Source organism: Betta splendens, chromosome 16 (assembly GCF_900634795.4).
Source record: "Betta splendens chromosome 16, fBetSpl5.4, whole genome shotgun sequence".
In the NCBI taxonomy this organism is placed as follows: domain Eukaryota; kingdom Metazoa; phylum Chordata; class Actinopteri; order Anabantiformes; family Osphronemidae; genus Betta; species Betta splendens.
Window position 1 is genome coordinate 16,938,889 of NC_040896.2, and position 25,658 is coordinate 16,964,546.

Sequence of the window (25,658 nt, forward strand, 5' to 3'; positions counted from 1 at the left end):
TTTGCAAGACAGGACAGAAAAAAGTACGTCGTCTCCATCTCATCTCTATCCGTGCTCTGTCCTTTTGTTCACTTATCGTAAATCTTAATACAGTTCCATTTGTGCGTGCAGCAACTGGCGTTCACTTCCAGATACCGAGGCGTCTGTTAAGTGGAGCGGCAAATTTCATCCAGCCTTTAATAGAGGTGCTTGTTTTTGTTTTGCGTTACTTCCCCTCTTCTGCACTGAAACACAGTCAATTAGAGTCAAGCGCAGGCTTTGCTCTAGAATGACGGGTCTCGTCATTGTTCAGACACAATTAAGATTATAATCACACATTCATTTGTGTGGTTTGAGAAGGTGTGTTTTCCAGTGTCACTGTTCATGAAACTATAGCAGCACCTTCCCGTGTGTGTGTGTGTGTGTGTGTGTGTGTGTGTGTGTGTGTGTGTGTGTGTGTGTGTGTGTGTGTGTGTGTGTGTGTTAGAGACAGTCTGGATCCCTGTGAACTTTGGATGAGCTTAACTGTGGTCAGCGAGTGATCCCATAATGACGACTGGCTTTACCGTCTGTCAGAACCTTTCACCTCTGCCCACTGAGGCACGTCGCTCCCTCTCCATCCGCTGCGTCCTCTGCCTCTCACACTTTTCCACCCTTATTCATATCTTTATTTTTTCTCTCTCTACTAGACAGTGTAGTGAAAAAAAAATTAAAAGCTGCAGCCGTCTGTGTCTCTCTCTTTTCCACAGCACAGCAGGTTTGCTCACTCAAACAAACTGCTTGATAATGGAATCATCTCTATTCAATTAGGGGTCTAACAGTCTCCTGTCTCGGTAGTCCATAACACACACACACACACACAGACACACACTTCCATGCCTTTTCTCTCTCCCTGCTTTAATGCAGCCAGACACCAGTAATGTTGATGATGGCAGTAGATGCTGATTGCTCCTCATTCCCTTCCTCTTATTCTCTCTGTGCTATTAATCAGCAATGAAGGAGAGTGAGGAAGAGAGGAAAAGAGAGAGAAAGAGAGAGCGAGAGAGAGAGCGAGAGAGAGAGAGAGAGAGAGAGAGAGAGAGAGAGAGCTGCAGGGGTTTGGTCGGTCAGCCGCACCAGAGTGAGTAATTAACTGGCATTAACTCATTTAACTGTCCCAGATGCGGCTGTGAATATCTGAGTGATGGGGAGAGGAGGAAAGAGGGAGAGGGGAGGGAGAGAGAGAGAGACGGAGAGAGTGAGAGAGAGTCAGTGACAGTCGAGGCCTCCCTGCATCAAGACAGCAGTGGAGACGCAAAACTCGGTGTTGAGGAGTCAGTGTTGAATCCTTAGTCGTGAATATAGAATGAGTGTGTGTACAAGTAAAGAGCTGTGTGTGTGTGTGTGCGTGTGTGCGTGTGTGCGTGCGTGCGTGCGTGTGTGCGTGCGTGCGTGCGTGTGCGTGTAACCCTGTCCTGGATGATTTATTTACTGTTTTAGGTTCATGAGCAGGGCAGAAAGACGATGAACAGTCACATTTTCGTTCCCATCGCGTCCTCGTGTGAGACGCTGTTCTGGTGTTTGCAGGAGCTGCAGAACATCGGCGAGCAGCAGGGATTCACACCGCAGGACCAACCCTGTGCTCCCTGTCACGGGTACAGTAGCCGACCAGTGGAGATAGCTTATCACTGGAGCAGCCTGCTGACGTGAGAGGAGACAAGCGGGTTGATTACACAGGCTGATTGCACATCGGGAGGCAGAAGTTCGGGTTTTGGGAACGGTTATTTGTTTTTGGTGCCGTTCGGAGCTGAGTTCACGCTAACAGGTGTTTATACTGAACTGGATCGCTCCCGAGCGTTCGCTGATTCGATGCTACTGCACGACGACGACAGAAGCAACACTCTGACGACTACCTTGACTTTCTTTAGTGTGTTTGTGTATTCTATTAGTCATTAGCATGTTTTTATTTGATCTGCTTCGCTATGTCTATCCCTCCAGGGTAAATATTTGAACTCCTTCAGGTTGAATTGGCTTCTCCTGCCAGAGTCTTTTGAAGCACAGAAAGTGGACACATGGTTTGCCCGATAAGATAAGAAAGTTCTTGTATTTTTGCCGACATTTGAAACATTTAAGTGCTTCTCCGCTCCGGTGTTGTGCTCCTAAGTTTCTGACTAGGCAACAATAAAATAGGTGCCACTGCATTCGCATGTTGGAGACGGGAAAACACAGCGCTCATTTTGAACCGGTGCCTTTTTGGCACTGTCACACAGCGCTGTGTGTAAAAATGATTGAATTGAAATGACTCACATTAACATTACAAATCTAACAACTGGTTGTTAGGTAGGGTAAAATATGTAAAACATGTGCTGGTGTAGGCGAAGGAACACCTTTGAAATCGGAGACAACTGCATGATAAATTGTCTTTCACAGTAATTGCTTGGGAGGGATTCCACTGACAAAGTTTCTGTTTTTTTCCTCAGCTGAGGTCCTGGATCTTATCTGCACGTTTATAAGAGCATTTGTTTAGTCTAGAATTAGTAAAACTTTAAAAGAGTTTGTCTCTTCGGTTCTCCTTTTTTTTATGCTGTTGTCACCTGCTAAATTGAACTTCTTGGTGGATGTGCCCTTTGACCTTTGCTTATGGACAAGCAAACAAGGCTAAGTAGCTCCAGTTACGACGGCTTATTTAATCAAGGTTGTTAAATGAAAGAAAGTCAGTTTTACATCATGACATAACAAAAGCTGGCGACTGTAGGTCAGCGTCGGGAAAAATCAAACAAAGAGGCATTATTCATTTTGCCGCATTGGATCTGCTCCAGAACAACTTGATTTGCATTTATCCAGTGTAAGGCTCTGAAAAGGGGGAGAGAGAGAGAGAGAGAGAGAGAGAGAGAGAGAGAGAGACGAGCGTTCATCTGAAATGATGCATTGCTGACACACTGTGAGTGATAAAAGTAATCACTCTAGATTCCATCTTTGGAGTGTGTGTGTGTGTGTGTGTGTGTGTGTGTGTGTGTGTGTGTGTGTGTGTGTGTGTGTGTGTGTGTGTGTGTGTTTACTTTTTTAACCTGATCCGTTCGCTTTTGCTGCAACTTGGTTCCATTTTAGTTTAGTCTCCATGTTACTCTGTACTTGCACCGTAATGTGACATGTGCGCTTGGATGTTGGCGCATGAGGGGACGAGGAACATGGCTGCCAGTAGTGCGTCTGCAGCAGCGTGTGGCTGCATGTGTGCTTGCACCTTTTGTGTGTTTGACGGCGTCTTATTAAAGTGTCATTTAGACAGACACTTCTCAGAGTCTGGCCCCAGGCAGCCTGATAGATTGTAATCATGGACTAAATTACTACTTTCCCAAGCTGTAATCACAGGCTATGGGAATGTGTGTGTGTGTGTGTGTGTGTGTGTGTGTGTGTGTGTGTGTGTGTGTGTGTGTGTGTGTGTGTGTGTGTGTGTGTGTGTGACAGACAGAGCCTCATCATTGTTTGGCATGTGTCTGTTATGATACAAGTGAATGTAACAATCTGCCCGATTGATTTAGCGCTCACTTTGTATCTCATCTGCGCCCTCACACAGTCTTCACTTCCTGGGATTAAGTCTGCACCTTAAATGGCTCCTTCCACTCGCATACAGCTTGGCAGGCCTTTCAAAACATTTGTGAATGAAGTTAAGAATTTTTTTTTTTGTAATTATGACTTCATAATCCATGTGGCTATTTTTTTAGATTTTATCAGTTGAGTTTCTACCAGTCTACAGCACATGAGCGTTAGACTGGGTTTACATTAGCTACATAAGTACTGGCGTTATCAGAGGCTTTATCAAACAGGATTCATCCAAGAGCACAGGGAGCAGTCGGTGCTTTTAAAAAGCCCACTCCTTTGATGTGACAGCGACGACGACCGGTCCGGCGACACTCAGCCTCGTTGAACTGTGACTCCAACCAGCTCATGGTCTCTATCTCTCCCAAGCTTCCATCACTTGACTATTTTCAGATACTGAGCACGCACACACACAGACACACACACAGGGCAATTATGAACATACACATGCACTTGTCTGCCACCTGAAAAGTGCGCACACACACGCACGCACACACGCACACGCGCACACGCACACACACACACACACACACACACACACACACACACACACCTCCTGCCCTTTAGCGCAGCATATGATGACAAGAACTATCTTTCCTTTTAACCTTCTTGCCACGCTCTTATGCGGTTATCGCTTCCCCCTCAGACTTCACCTAGATTACGTCCCTTCACAGCTTGGCCACTCTACAGCAGGATGTCGGCGGGGGTGAAGGAACTAAACGAACCAACGGGAGACGTCATGTTGTATTTCTGAGTTGTGACTCAGGGCAATTAGGATCACAAGCTTGAGTAATGAGTCGTTAAAGAAATAAAATGGGATATTTAAAGGGGCACAGACGCCTGCTGTTAGTAATCAGATACTCCGGTATTACACTTCTGGATTTATTACTCGTGCCTGTAATGGAGCCCACAGTTAAGCCGCGATGCTTTAGAATGACATAGTGCCTTATTTGAAGTATTACTGACGAGCAAACACATTAACACTCACACATCCATTTAAAAGCTGCGGTATTTGATTTCCTCGGGCCTCGGCGGTAACTGGATTGGTCGGCCGAGCGCCTTTCCTGTCTGATGACTGGATTTGATTCTCGCGTGTCCGGAGCACAGCCCGATGCGCCGGGACGCCGCCGATTAACCAGGTTTCTCTGTTTTTCGACGGTCTCCCTTTCTCTCTCCATCCATGGCACTGTTATTGGAAGAAAGCGATAATTCTGCCGCACTTCAAACACAGCCCCCTGACTAAGACTCCGCTTAAGTCTTCTCCGAGGAAAAGCCGCCTGCCTGCGCACAGATGTCTCTGATTAAATTGTATCTCAGAGAGAGAAAACGAGAGTCCTCCTTACAGCTTCTCCTCGGTTCATGCTTCCCCTCTCCCTCCCTCCCTCCCTCCCTCCCCCCCATGTCTCTATCTGTCTCTCTGTTAGCTTGCTCAACTGGCTGTTGCCAAAAGAGCCTTGGGCGACGAATAAATTGCTTTGGTTTCAGCAGACAGAGAAGTTGGCTGAGACAAGCTGAATCAGTGCATTAGATGCGAAGGCCCCCTCATAGACTGGAAGTTAGCCTTTAGCACAATCATTGACCGTGAGTGATGATTATGTCTAATTGAAGGAGACTTTCGCTACCTGTAACACAGCTGGGGGGCTTTGAACATATTGGAGGAAAATAGGCAGGGAGTGTGTGTGTGTGTGTGTGTGTGTGTGTGTGTGTGTGTGTGTGTGTGTGTGTGTGTGTGTGTGTGTGTGTGTGTGTGTGTGTGTTAAAAAGAAAGAGGTACATTAGATTACAGTATGTTGGAAGAAGAGAGACGTGGGAATAAAAAAATCCAGTGGCAATGAGAACGAGAGACACATAATGATGGCGTTCACACAAGGTTGATGCATCCTAATAAAGTCACACATTTACAGCATAACCACACTTTTGTTTCATGTGAGGCCTGTGGATTTCGGCTTTCATTGTTTGGCTAGTTGAACTAATTTGATTGCTAAATATACAGCAGCTTAGAATTTGCCTTTAACAAGGAAAAGGCATGCACACATTAGTACTAACGAAGGGATTTCTAGCCCATCTTGCAGCCTTTCAAATCGTTCCCAAAGCCCACAAAGAGGGAGCATTTTAATGGACTGGACTAGAGCTCAACATACAGTATGCAGAAGCTTCCAAGCAATTTAGAGGCAAAAATATCAATATGCTCATTGTGCATCAGTGGAAAAAAACACATTCTCTCCAAATTTGAACACTGGCGATAACAGGATATCATGGCATTTTCTTCAGGCTTCATTACGGTTACTGGGCCAGTGTTTAGAAGTGTGTGTGTGTGTGTGTGTGTGTGTGTGTGTGTGTGTGTGTGTGTGTGTGTGCGCGCGTGCGTGCGTGTGTGTGTGTGTGTGTGTGTGTGTGTGTGTGTGTGCGTGCGTGTGCAGGAATGAACGCTCGAGCCGAGCAAAACCGGTGCCAAAGACAAAAACAGCCACAACCCCTCCCGCCTCGCTCCGCTTCCACATAGCACCGGGCTCCCTGGCATGAACGGTAGCCACGGGAGTCGCTTCAGATCATCTAGGAGGGTATTGGATGGCCGTGGCTGCCTTTTCACAATAAACTGGCAGGGTCCAAATTCATTAGGGTAAAATTTGGCCCCGGCTCCAGCTCTGCAGTGCCCACAGCATTTGGCCCTGCTGCGCTGCGCTGCGCTAGGCCGAGCCGCGGAGCGTTTTTGCCCGATCCAGAGAGAGCCATTAGCGGCTGCTTGTGATGATGGCTACGCTCCCCAGTGTCAAACACAGATAGTTGCCTTTGAGTGATTTGAGCGATTACCCTTTTTCACACAAGCGGTGGAATAATGGGTAAGGTGAGAGCGGAGAGAGAGGAGCGAGGGGGAGGAATTACATAAAAGGCAGACGCAGACAGAGGAGGGAGCGCAACCAGAGGAAAGAATGTGGATTTTAAAACACTTGATATGACACCGCATTCACAAAGTAATCACTGATTAAATGGCAAATCCATTGATGACATTTGTGTCACGCCCCCCCCCCCTCATTTACTGGCCAGGTCAGAAAAACAAAACGCAATGATATGATGTGAAATATTCTCTTTGAAGCTCGCGCTGACGGCATTTTCCCGCAGCTCCCGTTCAAACGTCCACTGGAGCTCCTCTGTTAAACTGGAGGCCTGGCCGCCGCCATCAGAATCCATGCTTCGCCGATGACGCAAACAGAGAGCGAGGCGGTGCAGAGGAGCCGCCCGCCGAACGCCTCGCGCCCTGAACGGGCGTCCACGGGATTTGAAACCCGCACATTTTGCTTTAATCTCCTCCGTCTGCTTCACAACGCGACGTTCCAGCGCTACTGTTGTCTCTTCTCTCGTACGATCTTAGTTTCAGGTCTCCGGTGGCTTCACGTACATGCACTCGCGCTTGTTGCGAACACGTTTGACTACTTGAGCGCGCTGTTTACTTTCTCCACTTCCTCTTTGTGTTCTTACACACGAACAGCCGCGCGGCTACTAATCTCCATCCGCAGTCTTTGCGCTTCAACTCTGGCACAGCTTCCGCTTCCAAGTAAAGCTGTGAAATGATTGAAGTGTTTTTGTCCCGACATGCAATTATGCAGTTAGAGCTGTAAAACCCTTTCTATGGAGGTGTTGGAATGCATACTTCTGTGGAAACCTGCAAGGCTTTGGAGCATTTGAGAGACTTTAAATGAATGCGAAAAACTGCAGTCGCTTAAGTAACAGGTAAAAAATCCTTCATCCGGTGCACGGAGGCATTGGTCCATTGCTGAGGTCAGTGCACAGTGGCATGAACAACGATCTCACTAAAGCAGACGACGCACGATGATGAACCTTGACAGCACAATATGCCCGAGCAAAGTCATTTTTAAGTTTATGAAGGTATTTTAGTCAGTTGAAGTTGAGCAATCAGGCAATACGTCAAATAAAGAAAGTCGACAGGCATCTAGATAGGGTGTGGGATGACCTGAATGAGAATGCAGCCGATCTGCGAAGACAAATGGTCCAGAATTCCTCCTGAGCATTGTACACGTCTGACCCACGGATATTGAAAGCATTTGTTTGACTTTATTGCTGCCAAAGGAGGTTGGGCGAGGCTTTAAATCCAACGGGTTTACGGACGTCTTCCACCAACTGTGCTCATGTGCTATGTTACACACACTGGAAGACACAGAGAAGTTAATATAATGGTGCTTTATTAGGATTATCCAGGCCATCGCCACAAGCTTCCATTATACCATCCGAAAGTAATGCACATGTTGCGTTACAAGGCTACACACTCCGAGTCCAGCACATCCGTCCTGTCTCCCACCAACACTAATACACACATTTAGTCCTGTGACAAACAGCTGGCACTGAGCTCCAGATGGACAACAGCTCACAGTGTTAACTGAATTATGCATTTCATAACGCACGGTGCCTATGCAGAGTAAGACGAGCTGATGGAGTGGAGCGTGCAGAACAGTGTGCGCTCTGGATCCGTCGGGCCCCTGCATCGCGAAAGCAGGTTCTCGTAAATTTGTGTGTACTCGCTAACACAATCCCATTGTGCGGTACAGTGGAGCGGGGCCATAAACAGGGGGCACCTCTCCTATTTGATAACAGATAGGCTCCCGCAGGAGCGGCCATTATTCCTTTGCATTTTGTGGAGCAAATGAACTTGACAGATGGCTGTGTCACCCAAACCCTTGACTACCAACCTGATTATGCAGAAAACAATACAATAGAATAGAGCGGGGGAATCATTACCGGAGGTGGGGACTGTGAGCTTGAGAGCGCACACCGGCACCTCACCCACGGCTGAGGACAATGCGCCGCAGCCCGACAAAATTACACTTGTGAAATTGAACAGCAAGAATGAGTTTAACATAAACTGGGTTACGGTCAGGCAATCTGTCATCAGACTAAAGCCATTGTCTGGGGCTGCTTGCATGGCATATGAACTCATCCGTCATCTGCGGCTCTATTAATGGCCACAGCTCAGGTTTTAAACTGTGGAGGTTTACTGGCTGCAGCGAGGCTCCCCTGCTGCCTGTATGCGCTTTATGAGCTATGTGGCATTTTGTGTATTGGGCGTGTAGAGGGGAAGTGAGTTGTGTGAGGTGAGGCCTGTTGTCTAGTGAAGTCCAATGGAGACACAGTTTAGTATTTAAAAGTATCTCCTCGTCATCATCACTTGTGTTGTATTTTTTTTAATGCAATATAAAGTGATGACCAGTCTGTGATACTTATATTCAGACTTTTGCCTGCTCCGCTAGTGCAGCCTAGCAGAAAGCAAATGCCTGAGCGCAGCTAACAGGTGGCGTGCTCCAGCGACAGTATAAACTATAGCATGCGCGCTGCTGAACTTCAAGGAATACACGCTGCAACATCAGGGTCACATCTGGAAGGGGATTTTTTTTTTTCTTCACATTAACACCGCTTACATCTAATGTCCACTGAGCTCCTTTCTTCCCTTACATCTGTTCTGAAGCCCGTATCAATTTACACAGGCCACTTTGCACATTTTAATAACGGGCAGTCGTGCTATTATCAGAATGCTGGTTGTATGTTTAAACCTGCAGCTGGAGGACGACGAAGTCTGAACGCCTGTGCATTCTAACGTGGTCAACGCAGCCTCCAAGGCCTCGGGTGCCTGTTTTCATTCACACGTTTTGGTTGAGTTACAAGTGCCTTCTGCTGGTCGGGTTGTTGGAATAGCCTGCCTATGCTACATGCAGCTCCATGGAACTGTCCAGCGAGCGTCCGCCCTCGCCCTGAGGCGCGTTTGACCTCATCTCCAACACTTGCATAAACACGGAGTCCAGATGAGCCCGCGCTGCCCGCGTTCCCTCAGTCCAGGGTACGTGCGTTTCATTAAGCCCGTGTTTGAACAGGCCAAACACACTGTCTCCGTCGCTGACGACTTTAAGCTGTCAGGAAAACGACATCATACGACTGCGCTTCCTCCTTCGCAGCGCGGCGCGAACTTTGCCGCCGCGGTGGCGAGAGAGCGCTTCGCTGCCGCGGCCTCGTCCCCACCGACGCTCGCAGTTTGGTGGAATTATTCGCGGGGGCGCGGAGTGCAAACACGAGCGGGCGTCCCGGAGCGCCGTAAATAAAAAGCGTGGAAGTTTTTGCTCAACCTGCACCCCCTCCCCTCCGTTCTGGCACGCGTGGATCGGCGCGACGCGCTCCTGACAGCGCGTCGCCAACTCTCGGAGCAAACCAACAGTGGCCTTGTGTCAGTTTAGCACCGCGGTGTTCGCTATGTACACACGGCCAGTCAAATCAAAGGCCTTGTTTGTGCTGGGGCACAGAGCGGCTTTTCAGCGGGGAGAAATAAACCTTAAATAGGAAATCTCACACTGTCTTGTAAGTGGGGCTAAAGGAGGCGCAGCCTGAGAGGGGGCGAGCGAGCGAGCAGGGAGTGAGGGAAGGGAAAAACAACACTGTCTTTAAATGACTTCGATCTGGGTGTGATGAATCACAGAGTTGCAAATCCCTTTTTAGCTAATTGCTACCAGCATGTGAGATTTCTCCCCTACTACCATGTTCAATATCAATTTTCAGGACGGGCAGAGAGAGATAGCCCCGGTCTGTTCCCCTGAGTCTCACCAGTGGCCTCACTGATAAAAACTGCACTAACAGCACTTAGCCATTTCAGAGACTTGGGAAGCAGACACGCACACGCACACGAACGCACACACACGCACACACACAGGCTGTCTTCTTCACAGCTGTGTGTGGTAATGAAGGAGAAAAGATGGGCCAATCGAAGTGAAACAGGGAACAGGCTGGTATCATCTGCTCCGTGACCTTCTGAGAAGACTGTGTGCACGTGTGTGCGCGCTCCTCCCAAGAAGTCTGGAGGTCAGACCTGTGCTCACTGAGGGGAATTAACATTTGTCTGCTTTGCTAAAGACAGGCTGTACCCCGTGGAGAATGCAGGGACTGTGTGCACATTGCTTAGTCCTAGTCTGTTTCCATTCCCGCGCAGTGATTATGCAGTGCCATATTGTGCAGAGCAATTAGCGCTGCGATGCGCTACGTAGCAATTTTGGCTAAGCTGACACTGTACGTACTGTAGACTTGATTTACTTTACAACCCTGATAAATGACCATAGCTGTTTGTCACTGTTGTAACATATAGAATTAATGTGGATGCGCGCGGGTGGTGTGAGGTTCCACAGGCAGCTTGCCCTTGACCGGACTCGGAGGGGAGACGACACGGCAGAACTCCCCTGACACCTTCTGCACCGCTCAGGCTGCTGCCTTCACAATTAAAGAACCATCTCCAGCTCGGAATCCATCACGGGAAAAAAAAAACCAAACTGTTCATCCAGCCGACGAGAGCATGGATGTGTGTGCGCATGAGGCAGCAAACCTGCAGGATGCAAAATACAGGAGGAAAAAAAACACAAAATATTTATGGACTGAAAAGTATTTTTTTTCAAGAAATGATGGAAAGTCAGTGGCAGAACCTGTAGTGGAAATTTATTGCACGCTCAGCTTGATTAGCTGCTAATGGGATCCGAAGTTCACAGGTGATTGAACTAACACACTGTCACCAATACCTGCTATTAAACTATGTGAACAAGCAGCTGCAATAGGTTCAAATGACAAATTAACTTAATAACACGGCTCCAAGTGGTAATGAACACCCCCCGTACCTTTCGTTCGACCCCTTGATGTTTTTGTTTCATGTGTGGCTAAAAGGCCTAAAGTCACCTAGTCCCTTCCCTGATTATGCAAAAAGCTCTTAAAAGAAGCAAAGAGGGGAGAGGTTTGAAAGATCCGTGGCCTCCACTCCCTGCTCCTTCTCACTCTCTCCACTCTAATCTGATTTCTACCAGGCATCTTTGATCTAGGCCTGGGCCAGAGGAAAGCAAGCTACTGGGGCCTTGCCTCTACACATGAAGTGAGTATGGAGATTAGCAGCCTTCCCTTACAGCTTTAGTGGCTAATACCTGATTAGGGCCCAGAGTCAGCCAATTGTCTCAATGCTGGCTATCAATACCAGGCTGGCTCTAGAGGGAGGTTGGGGTTGAATGGATGTGGAAGGATGGGTTAGAGTGGTAGGGGTGGTAGTATAGGGGAGGAAGGGTTGGGATGAAGGTTGATTCCGTAATGGATACTCATTTTATCCCACCCCACTAAGAAGATTAGGCCTTGGGGTGTCATATTAGCTGTGCTCTCTGGGTCTTTGGTGGTCCATGCTCTTCTAATGGCGCTGGTCTGATTTCTCCAGTCTTGTTCATGTTGTTGGGTACAGGCTCGCATTACATTGTACATTACTACCGGTTCACAAAGGCTGCGAGCAATAAACGCCCTGCTTTCTTTCAAAATAAAAGAGCTAAGGTATGAACGCCTGTAACGCTTCACATCTGCTTTGCCTTAGTAGAAAATTCCCCCATCTTTAAGAAATAAGCTGCTCCGTGCATACTTCGAAATAAGTGATTGCTGGACTAATTTGATGAATGAGGTGAGATACGTTGCAAGTGCACTTTGACAGACAAGAGCACTTTAAATCGGACGGCGCTTGCCAACATATGACACAACACTTTTCCAGATTTCGGTTGTTTTCCTTCGCAGATGTAAACTATGTTTAGGGAGTGTTGTGTCTTCATGAATTAACGTCACATAATTAATTCAAGACCAACACAATCTTGAGTGTTTTCTTGCCCTGACAGTAGAGTGCTCTGAGACAGAGCTGGCAGGGGGAAAAAAAGAGGCCATGAAATTTTTACAAATGTGTTGAAATAGACTGTAGACATCTTTTGCATCATCTTGCTCTCCGTGACTTTATCACTTTAAACCCATCGGTTTAACAAACGTCAGTGTCTGTGAACTAGCTCGGACAGTTACAGCACCAGACATGTACATAAGACTGCTGGTTTACTTGCATTCAGGTGAAATAATACTAAGTCACATTTGTACGGTAAGGATCTGCAGTGGGAATCTTGATTTGCAGCTGAAAGCACAATGCTGTACTTAGCATGGATGCACAACTGTTCTATGCACATTAGAGCAAGAGCAAGAACAGTTACACACACAATATGAGCACAAAGGTGCAGGACTGAGATGAAGAAAGAGAGGGAGCTACTTGAGTAACGCCTGAGCAGCCTCATTATCCTAAGAGCTGCATCTCTTTACATGTAGACTCTTTATCTACTTAAAACTCTCTTCCTCTTTGTTCCGCCGTCCACGGCTCATAACGCCTTTTAATGTGTGTGTGGGAGAGAGGAGGGGGCTGGATGGCATGCCTGAACAATTGTGCGAGAACACCTTATTAGTGTGATGCCGAACCTCTGGATGGGAAATTAATAAATAAAAGGTGGGGATTAGCTGCATGAGTACACCATTTTGCTTTTTTAGGGAAATTAGGCCTGATGTGTTTAAACGATGCCGATGATTAGTCCCTCATTATCGCAACCCTTTATCTCTAGACTCGTATTTGTCTACTAACAATTTCTATCTAGCTGGTAGTTTAATAGCATGGGGTGTGACATTAATTAACTAAAGAGTGAAATCTCGCGGACGGTAGCGCTGTGATGTGTTCCTCTTAAGTAGGTGTCGTTATTGTGCTCCTTACTTTTTTATTCCTGGTGTGCGTGCGCCTTCGCTTCGCTCACCTACGGCGTTCCATTCATGTCCCTCCACTTTGTCTGCCTGCCCGTTCTGCACGAAGCACTTAGCAGTCCAGCCGGTGTGATGAGGAAAAACAAAGCTGGCTTAACACAATGTTGAACCCAGTTTTGTGGTGGTGAACTTCCCCCTCATCAGCGGTGGCCCTCGACCCATTTAGCGTCCCCTGAGGAAAAGCCGAGTTAACGCCTGCGCTCCCCCGCGCTCGGCTAATGAGAAGGGGCCAAGCATCGCCACCGCCCTCCTCGGCCTCTCCCTCGCCGAGACCTCTCCGAGCAAAATCGATTCTTGATGTCAAAGGCCTAACATTCCTGGCCTACTCAGCCAGGAGTCCAGCAACCCCCCCACTCAGCCTCAGCAGCACCAAATTAGCAGATTTCAAACACACGAGACACGGAGGTTATTCTGCAACTCCCTACAACTTCCTGTTTCATTTGAACTCACGGGGATCATAACTAACTCAAAGGAATGCCTGACGTCGGACCTGTAGTCGGTGTCAAGCCAGCAGCGTTTGAGTGCCACTGATACCGGGGTACAGGATGCAGCTGACACAGCCTTTGTTATTTTCAGTCTTCATTAATAATCTATGATCTCCTTGTGCTCCTCGACCCTAGAATGGTTGCAGGCTATTTACATAAATTGACAAGGATGCCAAAAGGCATGCTGTGATTTTTCAAAAGTATTTTTTGCCCCCAAAAGACACAATAAAAAAATAAAAAGGATATTTATTAATTGGATGGTATCCAGGCTATGTTTACGTATTTCAGATTCATTTATTATGTTTTTTTTGCCCAGCTATGGAAAAGCATTTGACTGACACAAATACATTATTCTATTTGTGTGTTATGTCCCATGGGGCTGTTAATTATTTGTTTTTCTTGAGTGGGAAAATTTAAAGGAAATTCATCACAAGTCTCACACTGAGGATGATGTCTGCTTGTTTTCTCTCGCCTCATTTTATGCTCCTCTTTCCTTATGTTTCTCGTGTTTGCGTGCGTTCAAAGAAAATCAAACCGTAGCACAGTTGAATACATTAATTAAATGTAAACATGATCAACGCAATTTCTAACAGTAGAGAGCGTTCAGCTTATCCTTTTAGGTCAGTCTAGACTCTAATCTGTTGTCAACAATGACAAGTCTCAGTTTTGTCAACAGCCGTGATATTGAAATTCAGCACTGGAAAAAAATGTGGCAAGAAAATGCTAACATTAAACAACCTATTTCACAATTTATTATTCAGAGTTAATGAAACTCTGAATGGAAGCTGAGGACCGTATTTAGCTGTCAGGACCGTTTAACATGAAGCATGATTGACATTTTGCTCTGTCTGACTCCCAGTGGTTTGACTCATATCTACTCACTCACTTTGCCTTAAGGTAGACCTTTTACATGATATATGAACACAGAAGAAGAGTGTGATTCACCGTCTCTATGGAGTCCATGACAACTTGTGGTGAGAAAATCTAGTGGCTTTCTAAAGAAACTCGAAAACTCTAAATACACACACATCAACAGTGACACGGTTGCAGTTCAGGTGTAAACAGTAACGGCAATTTCTGAGCCGCAGAACCTCTGTTAACACAGCGCTTGTTCTTTGATACAACAAGGTTGGAGGGGCAAAAAAAGTGAGGGAGAGAATCTTCAATTTAGTGAGCACAACTTGAGTCATTATTAGAAATGACAGTTGAACCTGATGAAATTGTATTCCCAATTGGAAAACCAAATTGCTATCAGACCAACATGATTTCCTTGTGCTAGGACCATGCTAATTCTGCATCAAAACATCGGTAAATGTATTTAAAAGCCATAATAGCATATTACCATGCAGTCTTCCTGCGCCCTCATACGTGGACCCTATTAATCTGGAACTTCGATTTGCATGTAAATGTGGTCAACTTTCATATCATCAAAATACATGAGTCCTACACCGTCAGCAGGCCAGCGAGGCGCATGGCCGCGTGTGTTTGTGTACATAAAAATGAAGTCTGCATGTGAATATATGCATGTGTGCAAATACAGATTTGTGTGGGTGTGCGCGCGTGTTGGTGTGTGTGCGTCGGCCGGACGAGAGTTTAGGGATAAAATAATGCATTGAGCCTTGATGTGCAATTACTGGCGTGTATTAGGGATTTCGCAGAGGTCAGACAAGCGTGGCAGAGGGAGATGCGAGCGATGTGAAAAGATGAGAAGGTGAGACGCGGAGAGGGAGCGTTTGCGTGTTTGTGGCAAAAGTGGCGAGTTTGGGCTGAGGTGATGGAGACGGCGGCGGAAGCGGGCGGCGCCACGGGGGTGAGACGTCGTGGAGCGGACACCCCCATCAAACCATCAGGCAAATCAGCAGTTCAAAGACTAGTTTTATCTCTACTGACTTATCTCACTTCTGTTTGAGCTATGATTTAACACGGGGCATTTGCTTCAGGTGCAGCTCTTTATTGAATCTACCTGTTGCAGCAAAGGAGCAGGTGAGAGGCTGACAACTAATTATACAGTAGCAGCAATCACCTTGATATTGCTCCTGACTCAACTCGCGCATTCACATCTGTCATTTACAACAGCCAGGATCCTCCCTGCACTTTTTTCTCCCTCTCCCATGTGTCCGCGCTGGGTTCTGCATGTTCCACATCCCATTTTGTGCTGGAAATAGAATATTTTGCCTGCTCAGGTTCCCACACGAATATCTGCAAAGTGTCTATCCAGAGGGAATCAATCACTCAGTGGCAGAGCCAGGCAAAGCACCGCCTGCCTCTGGGAGGACACAGGGGTAGATAGGTGGGTAAACAAATGGAAAGGTGGAAGGCTTTAGAGGGAACGTGGAATTAGGAGGCGTGATAAGAAGGAAGAGAGGATCAAAGGATGGAGAGAGGTACGATAAGAGGGAGTAAGCAAGGAAGGAACAGTGAGGGAGGAGATGGCAAAAGGGGTCAAGATACAGAGAAAGAGGAAGAGCAGAGGAGGAAGCTTTAATTGGTCCCTCCATCCACGGGTTCATCACTATTTCATATGCTGTTTAACCTTTTTGAGGAAACCTGCCTCAGTCCCCTACAGGCGTTTGATTCAGCAAAAGACGAGCTGATTAATTATATAGTAATCTTCTTTCGCTGCCTGACCCCTACTAAGAAAAGACCATTCACAACATAAACAAGTGACTCAAATAGGCCAAGGCAGAAAAGGTAAACTAGTACATTAGTACTGTGTAACAGTATTGCTGCATTTATAATTATGCATTATGTATTGCTTAGTGATATGTAATCGCCAAAGAACTAGTCTGTCAAGCCAGCATTGTCACTCATTGCAGTATCACATACATAGAAATATAGATACAATTTTAATTTTTCAAAGTAGAATATAAATATATAGTAGTATATAAATGAGGAATAAGAAAATGGCATCACACTTAAGGGGCTCACTCACCAGAAGAAAGGGGGCCAAAAAGTGGGGGTTAGGGAAAGGACACAAGGTTAGGGACAGAAAAGAAAAGGAAAGGCGAGGCTGGAAGCGAGAGAGAGAGAGAGAGAGAGAGAGAGAGAGAGAGAGAGAGCACTGACTAAGGAGTCATTATCCTGTAAAATATCATTTGATTGGCTGCTCAGTGGCAGGGGCCCCTGGTGGCTGCAGCTCTGTCATCTGGCTAAGGAGAGAAACACACAGCTTCTCACTTTTTCTGTCAAAACCAGCTTTGCCCAAATGGTATCACTTTAAATGCCATGACAGTGGAAGGTGGAAGGGAGTGTGATGGGCCTAAGGGTATACATAGACCCCATATGCTAGTGACACTGATACAAGTGTAATTCTAGGCTATTAGAGTGACACAGAAGATCCTCCCAGCCACACACACACACACACACACACACACACACACACACACACACACACACACACACACACACACACACACACACACACACACACACACACACACACACACACACACACACACACACAGAACACGAATCAGCTGAAGGGGGTGTCTATGTGGAACAGGCTGTCATGCCATGAAAATTTAAGAAATTCTTTAACCTGGCCTTGCCTGATCCCCTTCTCCTTTGAATATTTTATAATGCCAAAATGATTTATTAACTTGAGACAGGTACAGCTCAGTAGGGCCAGGTAGAGCCACAGGGACAACAGCGGGGTAAGACCCGCAGGGTGCCACATCGATCAAAAGGCAAAAAGAAAAGATTGATTCCTACCTTACTTTACTGTGGATTTTTTTTCCAATAAGGCTTCGCTTTTCCCGTAACTGGAGCTGAAAAAGTATTACCATTTAAAATGAGAGGAAATCTTCCCATGATTCCTCCGATTTGAGTTCACAGTGCATTGGGATGTAATAGATTGTACAGGTTATATTTCTAGCAAAGCAGGAAAAACAGGACACCAAGAGAAATCTACACACAAACACACATGTTGAATTAATTTATAGCTAGCTGTTTAACGTTTGCCATTTAAACTAATGGCTAGCTTTTATGATACAATGTATCCAAATCTGTTGGGAAACATATAGCCATAACTCTGTCTCTTTTATGGCTCGTGATTGCCGCAGACACCGTTTGGCCAACAATGTCACAAAGGTCACTGAGCGAGGGTGGCCCCCGAAGAGAAATACAGCAGGAAGACACCGAAGACCATAAAACATTCATGTAAAAAAGAAAACGTAAGGGCAGGGCATATCAACACACAGGAAAATAGAACGGGAAGAAATAGAATGAAACAAAAGAAATTACACAACCAAAGCGAACGAGAACCGTGAACAAAAACCGCCAGGCAGAAAGCGAGAACCGGTGAAATGGAGGGAGAGTGAGCGAGCATTGAAGCAGATAGTGCCCATGGGAGCCGGCGAGAGAACAAAAGCGGCCCTTCTGCTAATTGACTGCAGAATTAGCCCCATCTTCCCCGGTGGGACCGTGGCGCGGCAGTGGCAGATGGAGGCAGACTGGACACCAGAGCGGAAAAAAGGCCTGCGAAACCTGCCGTGAAGCTGCCCACAATCGCGGGTCACAACACCGCAACGCGCTCCTTGTTTGACAGGACATGGCCAAGCAGAGAGAAAGGAGAGCGAGGGCTGGGTGGATTAAAAAAGGTCAAGAGAGCAGGAGAGAGGGAGGGCGGGCGAGCGAGGGGACGGGGAAGCTAACAGTTTATGGGACTCCTGTGGGAAACTTTACACCCTGGAACTGTGACGTGCAATTTAAACACACTTGACCGAATAATGATTTCAACGTGGCAGCGACACGTGTGCGATGACCAGTGCATGCTGGGTAATTCTGTGAGTAATGTGCGGTATTGCGACAGTGTTCCTGCGCAGGCGGCTGATGCGCTGGAGTCAGGGCGCCCGCTGCGACAACGCTAATCACCAAGTGGTCACAGTGCCATGGAGTCATTGTTGTGACCTGCACATACGCCATAAACTCATCAATGTCATTCAGGGTTTTATAGTGCAGATGTGCCACACCTGGCAACGTGCCGCCCTGGATGGCGGCCCACGTCATCGGACCGGAATCTGCTCACCGGTAAAAAAAAAGATTAGTTGATACTGTTTACTTTTTTAAAATTAGCTGCTATTGCACTAGATGCTGTTTGATACTAAATTATTTTGATTTGCTTTGTTCACTCTCAATCAACTCAATCTGAGTCGTTGTCACAAACTGTCACATTCTTAAATTCTGTATAATATTTCTGACAACAAAAGCTGTTGAAGGCATTTGGGAGGAGCTAAATTGCTTTTTATTGGGATTTTGTGAAAGATGAATATTCCTGAATAGATGTTATGATTTGTACCTGTACTTTGAACAAAACTTTAAATTTGAAGTAAATAGGTGAATCAAAATAAATGTATTTAGTTTGTGAAATGTTTAAAAAAGTTTCACCTTTATCTTTTCAGGGCATGTGTTATCATTATCATTATAAGCTGTCAGTGGAAACAAATACTGTAATCTGCCATTTCCACACCATCGTATGGGTAAAGATACACATTCTTTTACAAACATATACACTGTCAAAAAATGATTAATAAACTTTGATGTCACAATTTTATTTATGAATTCTCAATTTTCTCAAATAAACTTGAGAGCCAAAATAAGTTATAATAATTCAAATCAATAACTCTAGAGATACCGCTAAAAACGTATGATGACAACACACACACACACACACACACACACACACACACACACACTGCATAACCAAGTAGCTACTGTTACTGTGAATTACACTTCTCAAAGCACTTTTTTAAAGTGCCAAAAGCAGCCATTCCTCTTTCTAGGGATTACTCTGAGGAGTGTATTTACAGTTCCTTTCTCTCATATGAAGGCTGTATGGAAATCAGAGGACTACAGACACCACTCATAGGCTGTTTTGAAATTCAAAGAAGGTAGGGAGTAAAACTATATTGTCCTTTTGAGGATGCAGGAGGATGCTTTCCATTCTGCACTGCACCATGACTGTCATAGTAATCTGATATGACAAATTCACATACAGTGGATTAGCTGCCAGTGGTGAAAGCCAGAGCGGTTAATATTTGTTGATGTTGCTTTTATCCAGCAGGCCTGGTGTCCCTGGGCTGTGGTTACCCTGACGATGAGAACAGGAGCGAGAAGGGAGAGGAAAGGAAAAAAGGGGAGGATAAAAGGAAAGGAAAGGAAGCAAGAGGAAAGGAAACCTTATTTTCTGGCTAGGAGAATAAAACAATCTCAGGGCCACTGGGCCTGCTCATCACTTTGCATGCTGTCAAAATCTTTGATGTTCCCCGACTCTTGATGTCGGGGGCTATGAAAAATGCTTAGCTTAATTTAAGCCTCTCGCAAAAAAGGGCTAACAACTGTAATTAAATCATTAAATTCTTGTCTACGCTTCACAGAGCATAAAGAAAATTAACTTCCCACCAACCTCATTTTCTACTTGAACATGAAATAATGATTTTTTTTTTCTCAAGCTCATATAATTACAAAGCTAACATCTGATAGAGTCAGCATCCAGGGGGGATTATCACATGCATGAGTATTAGACCTCATTACCAGCTTGACTGCAAAATTATTACATCTTGTAATTGGATGGTGAGATTTATACACAGATTGGCCGGGTTTCTGTAAGATTGTAATTACAAGCTTCATTGGTTTGCTACTTATCGGAACTTCACAGAGAAAACAACTGGTAAAATGAAATGAGCATTTCATTAACCTATCGCCTTATCAGGGGAAAAACCTGTGTAACGTTCATGTATGCATTAACATAAATAGGATCATTCATTCTGCCGCCAGATAGCCTGGGCTGAGCTCTTTTCTTTTTTTTACCCCCCTTCTCCTCCAGTCAATGAGGACAGAGAAAGGGTGGCGGTGGCGGAGGCGAGGGTTTGATTACAGTCAGGCTAGGAGGGGAGGAGATTGGTGGCAATATTCATTCATTTTCACAGAGTTTATTTAACCTTCATAATCCAGTGTTGATGGGGAAGGGAGGGAAAAGGGGGCGCAGAGGGGAAGGGAGGGGTAAGAGATGGGAATAGGGGAAAAGGGAAGGGGGGGGCGCGAGAGGGCTGAGGGGAAAAGAAAAAATAATAATAAATTAGTTGTCTAACGTTACAAGGGATGAACTCAATATATCTATTACTTAAAGACTAACTGACTGTGAAAGTGCTCATTTCACGAGAGACGAGGCAGCGAGCTGGCGAGTACTCACGAGGCTCTGAGGTGGCGGCTCGTCCCCTCCTCCCTCTCCCTGCCTCACACGCACACACACACACGCTTTGATGTTTCCCCTTTCACTGTTAACAAACTCTGGCCATGTTCCCCTCTTGCTCAAACACAACGGCAGGTGCAGATTGGATGCCCACATAAATAACCTCCTCACACAACGACACCAGGGGATCGATCCAGATTTTGATGGGTGCTGCTCCTCATACAAAAGGATCGTGTGTGTGTGCGTGTGTGTGTGTGTGTGTGTGTGTGTGTGTGTGTGTGTGTGTGTGAGGGAGGGAGGGATGCGACGGGGTGGGATGAGCGGAAAACAAATGGGGACGAGCAGGATAGGACAGAAGGGAAGAAGCTGCAAAAGGGGGTAACAAGAATGGTGGGGGGCGGGGGGTGGTGGTGGGGTAAGGGGAATAAAATGGTTCAATTACAAGGCGAACACTATTTCTCTCTTCTTAACAAGAGATTTCATGGTGTGGGCCAATGTTTGGCAGAAACAGCTGAGTGCCACTAATGCTGAAGCATTACACTGCACCAGATCAGCTGGCCCCGTTCGAGGTGGGAGGCAGTTGTTATTGAACTTCATTGTCAGATTGGTTTCATTTCAGCTGGGATCAATGATGCTTCAACGTGGGGGGGGGGGTAAAAGGCAAACCTGCCACCCGGTCACAGCGGCGCCGGAGTCGGCCCATGTTCCGGTACAGACTTTTGGGTCTGCAAACCATCTTCCTCGCTGTTTCCTGTAATTAATGGAGGAGTTGCAATAAAGAAGAAAGTCAAAGTTGTTCTTATTAATTTGCTTCAGGCAGTGACTTACTAAATGTTAAGATTTTTATTCAACTCCTTCTCAAAAAACCCCAATCACGTTAAAGGCTCGTGGCTAATAACTTTTTGTGTGGGACACAGCTCAGTTGTACAGACACGTCATTCGTTGTTCACCCAAAGAGGTACGGAAGGTCATGCACCCCAGCATCACCTGCATCTTTGTTTTTCCCAGCTCACTTCTAGATGTGTCATGGTTGTCTGAACACAGGAAATGATGATTCCATGTTGTTTAGTCTTACTCAGCCACACGGGGACGTGTAATCTGTGGCACAAAGAGCTACATTAACCTCCTGTATTTTTAAGAGTGTGTGCTCCCCTCATCACTGTGAGGCACAAGTGAATTTGACAGGCTGCTGTTTTGATCGGTGACCCCCCCCACACCCTTGGCTGCAGCGTGGGCCCAGTAGCCAGATGACATCAATGAGCCACATTCAAATAGTTACTTGTCTCACTCATGTCGAGAACAATATCCTGTGACACAAATGAAACTCTGCAACTGGGAAGTTAGCGTGTGATACGTATTTTTTTCTATGATTAAAGCTTCCTACTACAAATTATAAATGAGCTATTTGTGTTTCATGTCAGCAAGCAGCACACGGGCGCCGCATCTGGAAGGTCAGACGCTGGTTTTCATCTTTCGCTGCGTTTTGAACTCGTAGGTTTATAAGCAGCTAAACACTGCAGGAAGTGAAATCCCCACGCAGCCAAACAGGGCCGGTGTGATCAGTGATCAAGGTGATGCTAGTGTTGACTGAGAGGCCGAGGCGTCCTGGGGAGCGTGTCCGGCAACATGAAAACAGCAGGTTCCAACTGCTATCAATAGTTTGCGCAAAGAGACACCAAAGCGAAAAGCGGCGCAACACGAAGACTGATGAAAGAAAGAAACAGTCTTATTAGAATTCCATGTGTCACGCTGTCTGTTGATCATTTTATCTTTAAGTCTATCCGTTAGACCACTATCAAAGGCTGCCGTTTCAAAAGAACTCTTCAATGTGTTCAAACCGCTTTTTTCCGAAGACGGCCCTTTGCTTAAAATTCAATTAAGTCTGTTTATAAATAAAGGGATGCTGCACAAATCTGCATGCTCCATTTTTTTTAACAAATTTTTCATGTTCACTGCATAGAGCTGAATATATAAAGCACAGTGTGTTGCTTGAGCCTCTTTGCTTTCCAAAATTCAATTATTAATTACTCATTACTCACGCAAAGTTAAAGACCAAATTGGTTAAAGAATTGCTAAAGTTGTTAATTAGACTCTACGGCGGTCAGTGTTGTCATCACATGCTGACAATTTCCAAGAAAGGTAAATTAGCGCGACCTCTTTCCTTTAAATGTGGGGGATCTCGTGGCTGAAGTCGCTCTCGAAGTCACTGGCTGCAGTCGCGAATACGTGCGCTCACTGAAGACGGCCCAGTTGAAATCATTTATACATTTCATACAAAAACGCTTCCATGAGTTTTAATGTTAATCCTCTTAACGCACTTCGCTGAGCAAAGGCCAGTAAACGCTACACCCTCTCTCTCTCGCTCGCTCGCTCTCTCTCTCCTTGGCTAGTGCTAGCTATTCATTAGCTCCAGCCCCTATGGCAATGAGAGTCTTTAACCTCCATTAGATCTAATGTTGATATGTTTCCCCAGCAAAGAGCCAAAACAATTAACACCCCTTCTCGCATTTCTCTCCCCTTGGCCCCTAACCACATCAAAATCTGGGCCCACCCATTCATTACCCACCCCTGAGAATGCCCTTGGGGAGGAGAAAAAGTCAGATCCTTGGCTGTTGTCTTTTGTATGGTATGCAGTTAGAAGCCAGAATGAGTTAAAAGAAACTTGTCAACAGTAATGAAGCGCTGTGTTTCCCCTACGAGTCGGAGTCGGTGCGACAGCGAGAGGTAATCACGTGGATGAGCTACTTAATCAGCTCAAGATGAGCTACAGCCTCCGTGCGCTCTGTACTCGCACCACTGCTGCCGCTAGTGTTCACGCTGCAGCAGCATTATACTGTGCTCCTACATCCACACTACTTCACCCCTGTCCCCCATCGACGCACGCTTGAAAAACAAAAGTTAGTTCAGTTAAATGGATCTTTAAAATATGTACTGGCACCGGATTGTGGCTGAAAAGTGAGGTTGAAACTGAGTTGTGCTGAGGGAGGACTCTCATAAATGCTACATGTAGAAGGTTATACTGCCTCAACAGTGAAGAGTGGTTGTTCTCAATAGAACGTCCTCCTGTACAACTCCACCACCTATTCTACTATGACCCTAACAATAAACACACAATAAACTGTACAGGCTCAGCAGCTCCCTGACAGCGTGAAGTGCAGTGGGTCGGCTGTGTGTAGAGCTGCACCTAATGAAGAGACCCATGAGGTAAAATACAGTATTGACAACATGTACATGTAAATGTGTTAAGGAGAGTGTGTTTATATTCCAGCTCGACTTAACTGAGTGAACCTTTGGCCTAAGAAAGAAAAGTGAGTCTATTTAGGTTTTTCATTTCAGAGTTTTAAACTAGAGGACCGGTTAATAGAAATAAAACACGTTTGCGGCATGAGACCTGTGCTACACATCCATCTCCTGCAAACGCACCTTTGACAAACGCCTCAGCCCAGAAGGCCTTTGTCGCACAGGAACGGGGAAACGCCACCGTGCCCGGAGTTTAGCCGTCAAGAGAGAGTGAGAACATCTTGACCTCCTTAGGCCCAGAATAGACCTCTTTTATTATCCAGGAAATTCCTAGTTTCCGTAGCTATAGGTGCAGTACAGTTGTCTGTGTATCAGATGTCTGACAGTAATACCAGCGGCCCTCTGACTCTAACCCACAGCTAAAGAGTTCCTGGCTGTGACGCGGTGCGGGGAGGTCGCTGGGACCCGTGCGTGGGCGCGTGTGCATGTTTGCCTGCGACGCTAAAGAGGAGGAGGTCCAACAGTTAGCTAGTCTAATGATATCAGCGATATCCATCTAATCTTCTCTCTCCGGGGTGAAAATGGTTTTTGGTTTCAACACTTAATTTGATAATCTGTGAGAAAAGCACAAAAGGGACATTCTGTGGATTCTTAACCTTTCCTCAACTTTGGCACTCCCAGAGGCAGGAAAGGAGTATCTTTCACCGCTGTTATTAGTTCACAAAGACACCCTTGACCTCTGCAGTGGTAGCCAACTGTCAACATAACCGATGTTATTGTAATGCAGGTTCACTCTCTTTGACTCCTATTGGAGGCACTCAGGTCCGCGTGTTGACCTAGTTCCTGGAAGTCTGACTTCGAGCCTGTACAGATTTAATCAAACCGATCGAGACTGAATGAAGCCACTATAATCCCCAACCTCCTGACTAATGTTTTGAATGTGAACACCATTAATCTCACGATTATGAAAATACACAAGGCAACTATAGAGGACAACTTTTGTTATCAACATTTTGAACAAAAGCAGGAAAGGACAAATGTTGGCATCACGTTTTTGCTACAACAACAGATGTTGTTATGTTTGTTTACATCGGAGCCTTCTTGACAAAACAAAAGCAAAACAAAATACGTAATCTTCTGCCATAGTTGACACTGTTGAAGTGTGTACAGTATGTGTATGAATGTACAGCTTCATTTCCATCTTGGACACAAGTGAGTTCTGTCTCTTCCAATAGGCCCAGTGATGTGTAAAATAAACCTTAACACCATTAACTTTTGGAGAAATCTAGAGAACACTAATAAATTGTTGAAGAAAGATGGAAGAAGAAGAAGGACACTGCAAATGCACAACACAGGCTGTTGAACAGAAGTACTTATCCACTACCTGAGTGACTTATTAAAATGTGGCCATTAAGGCGTAGCAGCTTATGAAGAGCCTCCTGTAGATTTACATGATAAAACTATCAGCTATGAGAAGCCTGGGGATTTGCTTTGCTTTGCTTCTCTCTCGTTTTCATTGTGTTTCTTACTTTGCAGGAGAGCAGAGTATGCGAAGATCCGCAACT

General features: G+C 45.8%; 1 long non-coding RNA gene across 4 annotated transcripts in view; it reads right to left on the reverse strand.

The window, feature by feature from the left end:
- The window catches only part of LOC114842805 (uncharacterized), a 178,751-nt gene that overhangs the window by 26,169 nt on the left and 126,924 nt on the right, over window positions 1-25,658 (reverse strand). The window contains exon 4 of one of the 4 annotated variants that reach the window (XR_008692835.1): window positions 21,520-21,604. The exons of the other annotated variants lie outside the window; for them this stretch is intronic. This is a non-coding gene — a long non-coding RNA (uncharacterized LOC114842805). The remainder of the gene's footprint in view (window positions 1-21,519; window positions 21,605-25,658) is intronic. 4 annotated transcript variants of the gene reach the window in all.